At 41.5% G+C, this 13401-nt stretch overlaps 1 pseudogene; it reads right to left on the bottom strand.

Annotated features, from left to right (window-relative positions):
• Positions 1-1682: 1682 nt before the first annotated feature.
• LOC112401574 (tigger transposable element-derived protein 1-like) lies at positions 1683-3417 on the bottom strand (annotated as a pseudogene).
• Between the last annotated feature and the right edge of the window lie 9984 nt (positions 3418-13401).

The raw sequence follows: 13401 nt of genomic DNA, 5'->3' as shown, positions 1-13401 counted from the left end.
GGGTATAAATTATGTAGGAAAGATTTTGTATACTTTTGAAATACAATTGATATTAATCTGAACTAGATTGTTGTAGTTAAGATGCTAGTGGTAATCTGCAGGACAATCACCAATAACTCAATATTTACAATATATACAATACAATAACTCAAATTTACAATAACTATAGTAAAAGAAATGAAAAACAAATGGAAATGATACACTAGAAAGTATCTTTAACACAAGATAAAGACAGTAATGGAGAAATTAAGAAACAAAAAAGATATAAGGCATGTAGAAAACAAATATATACAATGGAATATTACTTGGCTATAAAAAGGAATGAAATTGTGCCATTTACAGAAATGTGGATGGAACTAGAGACTGTCATACAGAGTGAAGTAAGTCAGAAAGAGAAAAACAAATATTATATAATATCAATTGTATTTGGAATCTAGAAAACTGATACAGATGAACTTATTGCAAAGCAGAAATAGAGACACAGATGTAGAGAACAAACCTATGGATACCAAGAGAAGAAGGGAGGATGGGGTGAATTGGCAGGATTGATATTTATACACTACTATGTATAAGTAGATAACTAGTGAGAACCTACTGTACAGCACAGAGTACTCTAGTCAATGCTCTATGGTGACCTAAATGAGAAGGAAATCCAAAAAAGAGGGGATATATATATATATATATATATATATACATATAGCTGATTCACTTTGCTGTAGAGCAGAAACTAACACAACATTGTAAAGCAACTATACTCCAATAAAAATTAAGTAAAAAAAAGAAAACAAATAGTAAAATGGAAGATGTAAGCCCTAACATATCTGTAATTGCTTTAAATGTAAATGCATTAAACTCTCAAATTAAATGGCAGAGGATGGCAGAATAAATTTTTAAAAATAATCCAACTGTATGCTGTCTACAAGAAACAAATTTTTCAACATAAATAAGTTAAAAGTAAAAGGATGGAAAAATATATACTGTGTAAAGAATAACCAAAGAAACCCCAAAAACCCCACTGGTGTGTCTATAACATGAGAAAAATAGACTTTAAAACAAAACTTGTTGCTAGAGACAAAGAAAGACATTTTATAATGATATAATCAATACAGCAGCCTGGATAATATAAATTAGACATTATTTTTAAGAGCTGAAAGCAAAACTGAAAAATATTCAAAAAAGAGAAATAATATAGAAAACATTCTTTTATCATAAGGCAGTAAAGACAAAATTGATAACAATACTAGTAAACAAAAAGTCTTTTTCACCTATAAATTCTTTTTTCCAAGGGGAAATAGAAATTTAAATTACAATTGCTAGAAAAACATTGCATAATATAATGTTTGGGAAATATGTGCTCACACAAATCAGGGAATATTTATAAGAATATTCATATCAGCAATGTTTTTAAAAGCCCCCAACTTAAAAATACAGCTGGCCCTGTTTATCCAGTTACGCCTCTACAGTTGATTGACTCTGTGAGTGCAAATTTTACAGGCATAACTTGGAGATATTGTGTGTTTGGTTCTAGATTACCATGATAAAGTAAATACAGAAATAAACCGAGTCACATGAATTTTTTGGCTTCCCAGTGCACATAAAAGTTATATTTACATTGTATGTCTAAAAAATAATGTAATACTTTAAAAATACTTCATTGTTAAAAATTTTTAACCATCATTTGAGCCTTCAGCAAGTTGTAAACTTTTTGCTGGTGGAGGGTCTTACCTCGATGTTGTTGACTGATCAGGGTTGTGGTTGTTGAAGTTTGGGTGGCTGTGGAAATTTCTTAAAATAAGACAGTTATGAAGTCTGCCACATCAATTGATTCTTTCTATTTGGAACAATTTTCTGTAGCACTCAATGCCGTTTGATAGCTTTTTACTTCTTTCAGAACTTCTTTCAAAATTGGAGTCAACCCTCTAACCCTGTCACTACTTTATCAATTAAGTTTATGTCATCTTCTAAAGTCTGTGATGCCATTTCAACGATCTTCACAGCATCTTCACCAGGAGTAGTTTCCATCTCAATAAACCACTTTAATCATCCATAAGAAGAAACTCCATGTCCATTAAACTTTCACCATGAAATTGCATCAATTCAGTCACATCTTTAGGCTCCACTTCTAATTCTAGTTCTTTGCTATTTCCACCACATCCACAGTTATCTCCTCCACTGAAGTCCTGAACCCTCCAAAGTCACCCAGGAGGGTTGACTCATCTTCTTCCAAACTACTATTAATGTTGATATTTTGACCCCTTTCAATGAATCACAAATGTTCTTAATGGTATCTAGAATGGTGAATTCTTTCCAGAAGTTTTCAATTTACTTTGCCCACATCTATCAGAGGAATCACCATCCTATGGCAGCTATAGGGTTACAAAAAGTGTTTCTTAAATAATAAGACTTGAAAGTGGAAATTACTCTGACCCATGGGCTGCAGAATGGATATTGTGTTAGCAGACATGAAAACAACATTGATCTCATTGTACATCTCCATCAAAACTCTTGGGTGACCAGGTGCTTTGTCAGTGAGCAGTAATATTTTGAAAGTGATCTATTTTTCTGAGCAGTAGTTCTCATCAGTGGGATAAAAATATTCAGTAAATCATGTTGTAAACAGATGTGTTGTCATCCAGGCTTTGTTATTCCGTTTCTAGAGCACAAGCAGAGTAGAGTTAGCATAATTTTTAAGGGCCCAAGGATTTTTGGAATGGTAAATGGGCACTGGCTTAATTTAAAGTCACCAGCTGCATTAGTCCCTAACAAGAGAGTCAGCCTGTCCTTTAAAGCTTTGAAGCCAGGCATTGATTTCTTGCGTCTAGCTATGAAAGTCCTAGGTGGCATCTTCCAATAGAAGGCCATTTCATCCACATTGAAAATCTCTAATTTAGTGTAGCCTCCTTCATTGATTATCTGAGCTAGATCTTCTGGATAACTTGCTGCAGCTTCTCCATCAGCACTTGCTGCTTCTCCTTGCACTTTGATGTTATGGAGATGGCATCTTTCCTTAAATCTCATGAATCACCTCTGCTAGCTTCACACTTTTCTTCTGCAGCTTCCTCTCCTCTCTCGGCCTTCAGAGAATTGAAGAGAGTTAGGGACTGGCTCTGGATTTGGCTTTGGCTTAAGGGAATGTGGTGTCTGGTTTAATCTTCTATCCAGACCACTGAAACTTTCTCCATATCAGCAGTAAGGCTGTTTCACTTTTTTATCATTCGCGTGTTCACTGGAGTAGCACTTTTAATTTCCTCCAAGAACTTTTCCTTTGGATTCACATCTTGGCTTTTTGGCCCAGGAGGACTAGCTTTCAGCCTATCTCAGCATTAAAAATGCTTTCCTCGCTAAACTTATTTCTAGCTTTTGATTTAAAGTGAGAGGCATGTGACTCTTCCTTTCACTTAAACATTTAGAGGCCATGATAGGGTTATTAGTTGGCCTAATTTAAATACTGTTCTGTCACAGGGAATAGGGAGGCCTGAGGAGAGGGAGAGAGAAGGGGATGGCTGGTCAGTGGGTCAGTCAGAATACACACAACACTTACTAAGTTTGTCAGGTTCTATGGGCACAGTTTGTGGTGTCCCAAAACAATTACAACAGTAACACCAAAGATCACTGATCACAGATCACCATGACAAGTATAGTAATAATGAAAATATTTGGTATATTGCAAGAATTACCAAAATGTGACACAGAGACATGAAGTGAGCAAATACTGTTGGAAAAATGACACCGATAGACCTGCTTGATGCAATGCTGCCACAAACCTTTACTTGTAAAAAAATGCAACATCTGTGAAGTGCAATACATTGAAGCACAATAAAAAGAGGTATGCCTATCTACAAGGAACTTGAGCATCCCTGGATGTTGCTATCTATGGGCATCCTGAAATCCACAGCCCCATAGATACTGAGGGATGACTATACTAAAACGTCTATTAGCAGCAGAACAGATACATAAATGGTATATTATATTCATTGTATTATGGCATAGTATATTCTTACAATAGAATACTATACAGTAATGAAAATAAATCTACATCTCATGCGTCAACATGGATAAACTCAAAATCTAATATTACGTGAAAAAAGCAAGTCACAAAAGAATACACACTGTTTAATTCTGTCTGTATAAAGTGTGAAAACAGGCAAAACTATACAAAATGTTTTCAGCAGTACATATATGTGGTAAGTAGAATAATGCCCCCTCCAAAGATGTCCTCCAAGGATGTAATCCTCCAAAACTGTTAATATATATCTTACTTGGTAAAAGAGACTTGGAGGATGTGGTCAACTTAAGGACCTTGAAATGGGGCGATCATCCGGGTGGGTCCAATCCAATTACATGGATATTTAAAGGCAGAGAGTCTCTTCCAGCTGTGGTCAGAAGGAGACTAAGTGACATAGTCACTTAGGGGGAGACTAAGTGTGACCAAGGAAGAAGGGTCAGAGAGATGCAGCATTACTAATTTTAAAGATGGAAGAAGGGGCTTCCCTGGTGGTTGAGGGTCCGCCTGACGATGCAGGGGACAGGGGTTCGTGTCCCGGTCCGGGAGGATCCCACGTGCCGCGGAGCGGCTGGGCCCGTGAGCCATGGCCGCTGAGCCTGCGCATCCGGAGCCTGTGCTCCGCAGCGGGAGAGTCCACATCAGTGAGAGGCCCGCGTACCACAAAAAAAAAAAAGAAGATGTAAGAAGACGACGAGCCAAGGAATGTGGAGGTGTAATAGGGGCGGGGACCCTAGTGCAGCAGTTGGAGGTCCCTCTCTGCCAACTGTCAGCCTTGCAGGGGTCCTCAGGGCAGACAGTGTGGTGAGAGGCGGATCGGGGTTCCTCCCGGGGCCCTCCAGGCCCTCTGGCCTCGGGTTGGCGGGCGAGCTGGGGGACCCCGGGCACAGGCGGGAGGCTGTGTCCTGCAGGGCTCCGGAGGCCTGGCCACAGCAATCCACGGGCCGGGCCCAGGCCTTGAAGCAGCAGCGAACCTCTTCCCCAGCCCCAGCTCTGTGACCTGATGGTAGTGGCCGTCTCCATGGGTCTCAGTCCGTGCAACCCAGCCTGCATTTGGGCTACCCGAGAAGCCTTAGGGCCGGCGGGGTCCTGGGCGCCTGGCTCCCTCAGTGATGACGGCTGGGTAGAGTCTGGGGACCTGGCCCTGAGGGAGCCAGCAACTGAGATCTGCCTCTTCAGCTGGGCCTCAGCACTGGCGGGAGGATGCAGACTGGGTGCTGGATGACCTCTCCCGGGCAGGGTAACCGGCCCTTGCAGGGACCCCCTCTTCTTAGCCAGGACCTGGACCTTGGAGGGCGAGCCTTGGGACCTTGCCCTTTTTGTCAGAACAGAGAATAACATTTGTTTTGGTGGAGGTTTACAGGAACATCATGACTTGACCTTGACCTGACCTCAAGAACAAAGGATCTGACACCAAGAAGTCTGCAACAACTAATCACGCCCCTTCCTCACCTTTCCTGCAAAAGAGCTTTGCTGAAAGCTTTCGGAGAGTTCAGGGTTTCTAAGGCATGAGCCACTGTCTCCTTGCACGGGCCTGCAATAAACCTTTCTCTGCTCCAAACCCCAACGTTTTGGTTTCTTTGGCCTCACTGTGCGCTGGGCCCATGGACGTGCGTTTCGTAACAGCTGGTCTCTAGAAACTAGGCAAGAGAATGGACTCTCCCCTAGAGCATCTAGAAAGAAATGCAGTCCTATTAAAACTTTGATTTTAGAGTCAGTGAAATCCATGTCATAACCGAAACCTACAGAATTGTAAGATAATGTATTCGGTTTTTTTTGTTTTTTTTTTTTTTTTTTGCTGTACGCGGGCCTCTCACTGTTGTGACCTCTCCCATTGTGGAGCACAGGCTCCGGACGCACAGGCACATCGGCCATGGCTCACGGGCCCAGCCGCTCCGCGGCACGTGGGATCTTCCCGGACCGGGGCACAAACCCACGTCCCCTGCATCGGCAGGCGGACTCTCAACCACTGCGCCACCAGGGAAGCCCTATTCGTATTTTTTAAGCCTCGAGTTTGTGGTAATTTACTATGTCAGCAATAGAAAATGAACACAATATACAGGTGCTAGGAATTTCTTTTAATATATAAGAATGCATTAACACAAAATCCAGAATCAGAGAGCATACTCAGGGACAGCTGAGGTACTGGGAAATGTTTTAATTCTCAAAATGGTAAATGCATGGCAGTTACATTTTTATTATTGTTAATTAAATTGTGCATATATGTTATTATGAATGATATATTTTATGTATAAAAGTATTTTTAAAGGCAAAGCCATAGACTAAGGGTGATGCTGTAGGAGGAGCACCACCTTAGTACCCTGATTGGACATCTGCTAAGGTTGTAGATTTGCTCATCAACCCCATGACTAGATGGATGACAGAGAGTACGAGTGACAGGATACCTTTCTGCTCTCTCTACCCTTGGGGATAACAATATTGCGTGAATTTCTCATGATCGTGTGGACATCGTGAAACTTACCTATGTGGGAGCCAACTTGCTGGCATCCCAGCCAAGAGGACTTCCACTCAGTGAGAAGATTCCAGCCACAAGGGTCTGTGGGGAGACCATCAGTGGCAGGACCTGGTGTGAGAGGGGTTGTGGAAGTGCTGGAAGAGATATAAGGGAACTGTACAGTGGGTGTCCCTGCACGGCCCTCCTAAGAACCCACATGTGCTCACAGACAGCAGCATCTGGACCTGTGCCATCCAAATGAAAATGCCAGCCCATTCGTGTCTGTCTCCAAAGCACATACACCAACAAGGAGAGCACAGCAGCCAAGACCAGTTAAGTAAAGAGATGTGTGCCCTTTTCTCTACACTTCTCCTCCCTGACTCCTTCCAAGCCGGTGGCTCCTTGATAGGGGAGGTTGCGGACGGAGTGCCAGAGCAGACTGTGCCCAGTCTCCATTCCAAGTCTCTGGTGCCAAGAGCCTGTCCTGCCTGGGAAGAAAAAGGGTTTTGAAAAAGAGAAAAACTTAAACTGGGCTGGGTGAGTTTAATAATGGAAAGTGACCAGGTAATTATGGAATCTGCCCAAGATATCATCAAGGAATGGTAAAAAGGGATTTGACACAGAAAGGTCAAATAAAAAACTGTCAACCTAGTATTCTACCAAACTGATACTGCTTAAAAAAAAAAAAAAAAAGTAAATAGTGAAGTGTAGTGTTCAAGCTCAAAGCCAGTGGGGATTATAGACCCTGCATCAAGTGCTATAGTTCAGCCACTCTTTGACCCTAGATAATTTATCTAGGATTCTTTTTTTTTTTTACTCATCTGAAAATGTAGACTAAATCCCCCAAAAAGTATATCAGTTTTCTCAAATTCTATAAAAGATAATAGCACCTATTTTATAGAGTTTTGAGGGCTACATCAAATTATAGACATAAAGTAAACACCAGGGTGCTTGACAAACAGTGGGCACTCATTGAATGTGAACTCAGATGACTGCCTGAGAGTTAGGGAACTCAGAACTCGGGAAGACTTTCTGGAAAGGGTGACTTCTGGGCTACAGGATGAGTAATAGCCTGCAGAGAGGGGGCCCTGGGGGCCCTGGGGGGGTGCTGGTGAACAGGGGGAAGTGAGAACCACATAAGCCAAGAAACAAAGCAGGAAGCAGAAGCACTGTGATGTGTGAGGGGTGGGGAAGGGAACAAACATTTTCGTGTTCCTGGAGCATAAACTGTCAGTCAAGGAGAAAAGGCTGAAAAAGGGAAGTAAGGACAAGATCATGAAAAGCCTCAGGGGCCCCACTTCATATCCTTCCATGCTCTGCATACCATAAAAAAGTCCAAACGTTTCAGTCATTATATATACAAGGTCCTTTGGGATCTGGCTCTGCCCACTTTTCAAAATTCAAAAGCTTAGGCCATGCACAGATAGATAGAGATTCCAGCACACCTGAGATTCCCTGAATGCATCGGAGGTGCCCTGTCACAGAGCTCTGCTCACATCGTTCTCAATGCTTGAAGCAGTCTTATTCCTCTTTCATGTGGTAAATTCCTTCTTGCAAATTTAATGCAGTTGGCACCACCAATGGGAAGCCTTGTCATCCTTTTTTTTGTTTGCGGTACGCGGGTCTCTCACTGTTGTGGCCTCTCCCGTTGCGGAGCACAGGCTCCGGACGCACAGGCTCAGCGGCCATGGCTCACGGGCCCAGCCGCTCCGCGGCATGTGGGTTCTTCCCGGACCAGGGCACAAACCCGCGTCCCCTGCATCGGCAGGCGGACTCTCAACCACTGCGCCACCAAGGAAGCCCCATCCTTTTGTTTTAATTCAACAAATATTTACCGGTACTTCTTCATATGTGGCACTGAGCAAGATGCTGAGGAAGCCAAGTCCTTGCCCACGAGAAACGAAAGGCTCATGAGGGAGATGACCAAATAAATAGGCAATGACTAAACAATATTATGACTCAGATCAGTACAGGGCGCTCGGAGAGTCCTAGACATCTAACCCAAGCCCCTGAGATCAGAGAATGTCTCCCTCATGCCAAGGATTCTCTCCCTGGTTCCTATCACTGCCACTTAGTCTGCTAGGAGATGTAGGAGGGGGAAGAGAAGAAAGTGAAGGCGTGATAAAATTGATTGTGCTTTAGTATGTGTCAGAAGCTATGATAAAGCACTTTCCATGAACGTCTTATGTAATCCTCGCAACAATCCTATAAAACGTCTAGCTATTATTCCCATTTCAAAGATGAATACACTCAAGCTACAGAGGTAAATCAACTTGCCAGTGTCACCCAGCTAGTGAAGGGGAGAGCTGAAACTCTAGCCTCCATCAGATTAATTCCAATTCCCGGCCGTAAAACACTGCACCGTGCTCTTTGTATAGCAGCAAAATGTCTCCGTTTTTAAAAGATGATTGTAGATGGAGGGCGATGATCACAATTCACTGTAAATATGGTTTACGTGTCTGTCTTCCTCATTAGGCCACATCCTTCTAGACTCTGGGAGATTCTCTAGGACATAGGAAATAGAGCTTACGTATTATTCACCTATTACCTATGGTCTCCAACAGGTAGAGGACTCAGAGTTAGCCCTCAGTAAATGTTAATTTAATGCATGAATGCAGATATGAATGAATGAATCCTTGAATGAATTATCTTAAGAGCTGGAAAGACGTGAACACATGGGAAAAGCCACAGAGCTTTAGGGGATGGTCACAGCAGGGAACAGGCAAAGGTCCAGGCCAAGATGGCAAGTTGCTAGCGTCAGAGAGGTCCAACGGTAGACAACAGGCAGATGTCCTGGCTCCTAGGCAGATCTCGGTGTCAAGAACCTGGCAATAGGAAATAGATGGGCAAGCAGACTGGCAGGTGGTTGGCAGCAAGGGCTTTGGAAGCAGGTAGCAGGTAAGCAGCACGAAAGCAGGACCTCATTTCTTTTAAGAACTTGAGTAATAGAGTGACACTCCTATTCTAGACCGCCAAAGTAGGCATTCAGAGGCAAAAGGAGCAAAAACAAAAGGAGACGATCTGAAGCCAGGATTCAAGGTCAGAGCTGCACCAAGAGAGGCTATAGATGCAGAGCCAGCAGGCTCTGCCTACAGGTCTCTCAGTATTGCCTCTTTCCAGAAACCTCTTGCTCTTTGGACCAAGAGGCCCTGTTGGTTAAGCCTGTTTATAGTAATTTATTGGTCTCAGCTGTGGGGATAGGCGGGCTGTGGAAGAAGGATGTCCAGCACATCATTATTAAAGGAAAGTTTCAGTGATCAGGCCAAAACTAGCGGAGTCATCCTTGATTCCTCAAATTCTTTTATACCACACATCCAAACAGTCAGCAGATCCTGTAAACTCCACTTCGAAAGTGTATCAAGCGTCTGACTGCTCCTGAAGACTTCCGCTGGTCCGACTCTGGTCCACACCACCATCATCCCTCATGGAGTCAACTGCAATAGTCCCCTAACCCCGCTGCTGGCTTCTGCGCTTTCCCTCCTGCCCCAGGCCATAGCCAGAGCGGTCCTATTCTCATTTTGCCCCATTTTCTATTTGGTTGTTGTCTTTTTCTTATTGATAATTAGCAGTTTTTTAGGAAGTTGTGTTATATACACATTGCAAATAATCTTCTCAGAGGCTATGGCTTCCTTTGTGGCGCTCCTTTATTCAGAACCCTCTGATAGCTCTCCAATTCTCCAAAAGTATAAGCCAACATCCTGAGCTACGAGGCAGTACATGATTACCTTCTCTTTCTCTTTCTAACCTCATCTCATACAACTCCCCCCATGTGTTCATTGCTGTTGTGACTATGACAGACATACTCTCACCTCAGGGCCTTTGCACTGGCTGATACCTCTGCTGGAATGTTCTTTCTCCAGGTATCCACTAACTCAATTTCTTGCTTCCTTCGTATCTTTTCTCAAATATCACCTTCTCAGTGAGGCCTTTTTGCTACCCTATGTACAGTTTCGGAATCCTTTCCAACTCACATGCCCACACACAGTCCTCTTTTACTGATTTACTTTTCTCCCATATCACTTTTAATTATCTAACTTACTATACATTTTATTTATTTACCTTGATTTGTGTTTGTCTCTATTACTAGAATATAAGCTCCATATGGTTAGGGATTCCTATTTGTTTTGCTCCTTGCTTTGGAACTTGTCAAGGAGCTTTTCAGAGCCTTTAATATGCATTTATCAAATCCCACGAAAGAAATTCAGAGATCAATTTGCATTATCCCAGCTTATTTATCAAGTGAATTTATTGTTTCCAGAGTCCTGACTTTAAAGGGAAAACAACAGTTTGAGAGTTCTTCAAGAACTGTTGTCCTGAATATAGACAGTTCCCCCTTTTTCAAATTCCTTTGACTCCTAATTGACTAGAAGAGAGATTTCAAATACTAGACAAATATAAGATATCAGATATTGCTAATAATCACCATCATATTTCTTCCTAAATCTTAGATGTGGTCTCAGAATTCTACTGAACACAGTACTAGTAGTAGTTAATTAGAGTTGGTGTGGAGATGAAATGAATTTGCCATATCTGAGATTTTAACTCCTCTCCCACCGCAGTGTAGCCTCAACTGACATTTAGAACTTTATTACGTTATATAACTAAGCCACAGTAATCAAGTTTTCCTGTACATATCCTGTAACTCTCACTGAGCCAACACACAATCTCGATACCACAATGTGGTTTCCAACCCAAATGCCCTTCTGCACATCTCAGCGTATACAATCGGTCTCTATCCTTTGCCGGTCACTCAGAGGGCCACAGTCACTCATAAGCGCACGAGCGTGATCTCTCTGGACTCTATGCTACTCACCACTTCATTTCTTATGTCCTGATTCGTCTGCGCAACCCTCACAGAGCCCTGCATAACGCCTTGCACGTTGAAGGTGCTTAATATTTTCTAAGTAGCCGTCAACCAAAAGTATAACCGGTAACTTTCTATTTAAATATGTCATATGCTCAATCTCTCCTTTGAATTCTTATTGCAAATCTGCAAGCCATTCTAAACCGGTCCCGTGCAATACAAAGAAAGTTTTACGTGTGCAACTCCGTGGGCTGCTTTGATCCTGTGTCATTTCTATGTTGTGCAGTTGAGAGTTCTGACTGTAAAACATACAATTTCCTTTTTCATCCTTCTCTGGCCTACCTCCTGGAAAGAAAAGATAAAAGCGCATTATCTTACGTGTTCTCATTGATTTCCTCTGGCAACTTCATGTACGTAAAGCCTATCTCACTTGAATTATAAATTCTCAATGAAAGGTACAATATTTTCCACTGCATTTCTATTCCCCAGAATGTCAATACAGATGCTTTCTAAGAGCTTTGTAAGTGAATGGGTGAATGAATGAATGAAGAGATGGAAGAAACTCGAATAGGCAATCATTCAGGATTAGGTAAATGCTACTAATATTCAAATGTGAAGACAGGTGGGACTGTAAAGTATTTTCATATCGTATGTTAACATATTCACACTGTAAAACTAGTTCACAGAAAATCAAGAAATCATGGAGACATTAAGAAGCCTTTTGCAATGCGAGTATAGATTTCTCTGATCTGCAACTTATGTATATTTCAATATGGAACTCAAAAATTAGTCACCTGGGCCCTTCTGGATACTAGACATCTTTAGCAAGCTAGCCCTCTCCATACACATATATACAAAGATCTGTGTTGACTTTATGCACCTCTGACTTTATACTTGCTCTGCCATGAACCAAAACATAGTAAAGATGGTGAGAAATTAAACCACTGCCTGTCTCCCCTCTTCCTTCCATCCAGCTCTGGAAGTAGGTCTGACAAAGCAGAAGCCTATTCCATAATCCCACAACCGTCATTTACGGGCCTTTAAAACTCTCAAAATAATACAACATTGACCATTAAGTTCTGGAACTTTTCTCCATCCACAAAGAATCTGACTGTAATCATTGATCATCATCATATTCTCTAAGTGAGATAAACATTTCACTCTTTTTCCACGGAGGAGCAGAGGACTGTTGTCCAACATTGCATGATAGATCTGTTGTACCAAACAGAGCGTGAGTATGCAGAGTTCATCTACTGAGAACTTCTATAAAGTACTTAGTGTGACTCAAAAACAGCTCTATCTTGTCAAGGCATTGTGGGAATGGCTTGACGATATAGAATTTATGGTGTACAAAATTGGGCATAACTGATAAAAATCACATGAAGGTGTTTATATCTACTTCAGTGGACTCATTGAATTGAAATGTGAAAAATGCCAATTACCCTATAAAATCACTAATGCTATTCCGAAAGAATAATATTGAGCCCTTTAAGTTCAATGATGGTCAGTTAAACAATTAAGGAGACATTAATAACTAATGATGTATATATAAAATATGTAGCTCTAATTATATCTCATTTTATATATTTGGGAGGCAGACTGTCTTGTCTTTCTTTCCTTTCTCTCACCTTCTTCAAATGTTAATGAAGAAATACAAGTATTTGTTTTTTTGTCTCCTCTGATTCTGCACACTTCTTTTTTTTTTTATCACTTTTTAAAAATTGAAGTATAGTTGATTTACAACGTTGTGTTAGTGTCAGGTGTACAGCAAAGTGACTCAGTTTCCATCTAAATAATTTCCCTGAGAAGAGCCTGTCTCCAAAGTTTGAATGAAACTAGCTGAAGAAACATGAGGAGCCCCACTTACTAAAAATAAAGAAAAAGCATGTGTAAGTGGTCATATTTTAGCTATCCTTCCACACGTCACTCTGGAGAAGTCTGCCCAGATGGCGCAGTCAGTGTTTCCTACATTCAAATGAACTTCTCCCTTTTCCCTCCACTTTTCAAAGGTAAAGCAGATGTTTTTAAATAAATGAGCATGTGGGAAAAGAGAGAATAAAATGTAAAGATGTTACATAACTTCCTTCTGAAATAACCTTTGGAGGATACTGAACTAACTGAGGTAGATTCCATGTCTCC

Source organism: Neophocaena asiaeorientalis, unplaced genomic scaffold, assembly GCF_003031525.2.
Source record: "Neophocaena asiaeorientalis asiaeorientalis breed wild unplaced genomic scaffold, Neophocaena_asiaeorientalis_V1.1 scaffold123, whole genome shotgun sequence".
Classification (NCBI taxonomy): Eukaryota; Metazoa; Chordata; class Mammalia; order Artiodactyla; family Phocoenidae; genus Neophocaena; species Neophocaena asiaeorientalis.
Note: the sequence above shows the minus strand (reverse complement) of the source record. Positions and strands in the feature narration are given on the sequence as shown.